The sequence below is a fragment of the Sinocyclocheilus rhinocerous genome, unplaced genomic scaffold (assembly GCF_001515625.1).
Source record: "Sinocyclocheilus rhinocerous isolate Xijiao unplaced genomic scaffold, SAMN03320098_v1.1 scaffold185, whole genome shotgun sequence".
In the NCBI taxonomy this organism is placed as follows: Eukaryota; Metazoa; Chordata; class Actinopteri; order Cypriniformes; family Cyprinidae; genus Sinocyclocheilus; species Sinocyclocheilus rhinocerous.
Genome location: NW_015662163.1, coordinates 156643 through 159905, shown reverse-complemented (window position 1 = coordinate 159905; position 3263 = coordinate 156643). Strand labels below are relative to the sequence as shown.

The 3263-nt window shown below is 36.8% G+C and overlaps 1 protein-coding gene across 1 annotated transcript in view; it reads left to right on the top strand.

Moving 5' to 3' along the window:
- The first annotated feature begins 2138 nt into the window (after nt 1-2138).
- Nucleotides 2139-3263, top strand: part of txlnba (taxilin beta a) — a 17285-nt gene continuing 16160 nt past the window's right edge. The window contains exon 1 of the mRNA XM_016537528.1: nt 2139-2330. The gene's annotated coding sequence lies outside the window, so the exon portion shown is untranslated. The remainder of the gene's footprint in view (nt 2331-3263) is intronic.

Genomic DNA, 3263 nt, shown 5'->3' with positions numbered 1-3263 from the left:
ATATATATATATATATATATATATATATAATATTATGCAGTCTTTCTTCTCAAGTAAATTCCTCTTTAAAATATATTTTGATATTTTTAGTGGGAGAAAAAGAAAAAAAAACAATAATTTTGTGACAGTTAAGAAAGTTAAATATGATTCAAATAACCATCTCATTTTAATTTTTCACCATCTGCTATCAACGTTAACAACAAGTCTACAATTTAAAAATGACAAATGGCAGACATTTTAGAATATAGCAAGCCTCATTATCAACCATTAAATACAATGTGTGACAGAGCAAATTATATGCAGGATATATGGACGTCCCTGTCTCTGCAACACAGTCCAAGGATCAGAGTGCTTTTGACAGCACCTGGAAAGAAAGGAGAGCGAGGCAGGAGGAGACGTGGACAGATCTGACTTAATTTGACTGCATGAGTCAGCAGCTCATTTAGAAGAGCTCTCAAGCCAAAACGAAATAAAAAAACAAAAACAGTGCGAGATTCTGTTATGACTTTGTCAAAAGAGTCCTATGCCATGGAAAACAGGAAATGAGCAGTTTGGAGCAGTATCGCTCATTCTTACCAGTTCATCTGTGCCTATAACCTCAAAACTTACAAGGCCAGAAACATTGGTCAAGTCCTTGCCTCGCCAGCACTGTAACAGGCTGACAGTTCCTACGAAACATGACTCAAGGTTAAAGAGACATTTATCAAAACACCCAAGCAAGAGACTCTCAAAGAACAAGGACGTTACAATCATTAATTGAGATGCAGGGGCTGAGAGAAACAATTAAGCCTGGAGCCAATGTCAGAATCATTTCTATCTGGTGATTAAACAGATTCCCTTATAAAAGCCAAAAAGGGTGAGGATTATCAGAGAGACGACCCGTGGTAAAAACTATCGCCCACCACTCTATACAAATCCTCAGCATGACCCTGAAACACTTTAGACTCATTTGTGCTTTTAGTAAGAGCTATTGCAAATAGCAAAGTAATGATTCCGATGGCCAAATTTGCTGATATCAGTGTGTAAAACCGCACTACATAGGTCACACATTTAAGACCCCATGATATTGTTTGATGAATGGGTGGGTGGCCGTGTTTCGCAGTTGCATGCCAAATATTTGTAAATATTTAGAAATGTGCAGACAAAAACGCTGTTATGGAGTGAGTTGCACTGGAGATGCTAATCACTTCACAATTCTCCATTTGCATGATTTGAAGTGATTAGAGTGCAATTGACTGGAATTATGGTGGACAAATGTGATAATAAATGCTAATAGGAGCTGTGAGAACCCAATACTAAGCAGATTGTTACAAGAAATTGGTCCTCAGGCATTCAGTACACAAGTCAATAACTCCGAGAGCCGCCCAGATTTGCATGTTAACCCTATAAAGCCAAGTGTATCATATTTAGTATGCAAATTTCTAAAAGGTCTAAATGTACACACACAAAAAAACAGTTGTACACAATCTACTACATACCTTCTGTCACCTTCAGGTTGCGGTACATGTGTGATTTTTGCTGTGAAATCTTTACTGTTTATAAAGTAAACAGGAATAACTTCTATACTGTTAGCAATATTTTAAGATGAACATTTACTGGACTTAAGCAACTTAATTATCCATACATGACTTTTTAGAAAACTGATATTTACTGATAAAACTGACAACTGATATTTACATGCATTTTATATAAGTAGTCTGCTATACTACTGTAAATATCTCATTGATTATATTACAAGCTATCAAAATTGAAATTTTCAAAAAAATTTGGGCCTGTGAATAAAACAGATTTGTTTCCCTCCTCAAGTATGAGCTTCATATTCTCACTACATCATACTTAACAAAAAACACATACGTAAACCTTATTTAGATTTTCATTTATATTTTGTCTAAAGGTTCAACAAACTGTTCCATTAAAAAAAATCTGACTATCATTTAATATCTGAGGCTTTATAGGGGTAAAAACCTATCAATATTTAGTTTTTACTTCTAATCAACTATACCAGTGCTAACCCAGAATGAATTTTGGATTAGTAGATCTATCTGTGATAACAAGTCTGAAGCCTTTCAAAGGATACTACAAAATTAGCTCCTCAGCTGTCATCCTGAAAAGCCTGAGTAGAAAGATCTTGACAGGCCGATTCATTCAGAGTGTTTGCACAACGTTTCCACTGGTGTTCCACTGGAGGTTATTTTGAGGGTCTCGTGCTGTCAGCTGTTGTCTTGAGTCCTTCTGGACCCTCCTCACTTCTCTCTTTCACTCTGATAAAACTGTGGACTGACTGGTTCATTGTCCTCCTTTTCTATTCGAACCCGAACAGACACGTGTGGGTAAGTCTTGAGCTGTACTATTGTATTTAACTTTTTAGTTGATGCTGAGCTGAATGTCGCCAGTGTGTCTTTGAGAAGCATTTGAGTTGGGTGGATTTTTTTGACTGTGTGTTTTGTTTAAGTCATTATAGTGTGTGGTTTCATTTTTGTGATCAAGTAATATGAAGACAAAGCTAATTCCAATGCTAATTCCAATAATTCTGTTGTTTTACATTCAAATTTGTAGCCAGTTTCATCATTTGTCCTAAAGTTTGTCTTATGTGCTTCACTCTTAGCCTGTTGTTTAGATGTAAACCGATGTTTAGAATAGTCATTGTTTTTCCACTTTGCGTAAAACTGCCACCATTGACATCAGAGTGTACGTGGCAAGACTAAGAAATAGCTTGTCCATATTTAGAGGGTCCAAAAATAGCGTGTGGCTTCACAACAGGTGCCATGTTGCTGAAGGAGGAGGGGTGACGGGAGAGGAGGAGGGGTGGATACATGCACATGGGGTTGGAATGGGGGCTATAATTTTAACCTGATAAGCAACAGAGCTGGGACATAAACAACCTCTGGAATCTCAGAGTTCATTCCACATGAAATCAGCTGTGTAGAGCTGAAGGGCTTCAGGCCTGGCGCTATCTGTGACACATCAGATTTAGAGGCTCAGCCATACTCTGCCACTGTGATTTGTGCTATTTTCTCCGCACCCCCTCCTCGTTGCCTCTCTTCAGATGTCCACCAGACATGGAGGCAGCTTAGAGATCAGATGTTACTCTTTTTCTATGGCTTGCATTGAAAATGTTTAAGAATTTATCTAACTACCATTATCCAGATCATTAAGTATTAAAGTTCATTAAGTATTTAAATTTAAGTATTACATTTTCTGTAGCCAGGTGTGGATCTATACCAATAAAATAAAATAAAAAATAAAATAAAATAAAACAAAAT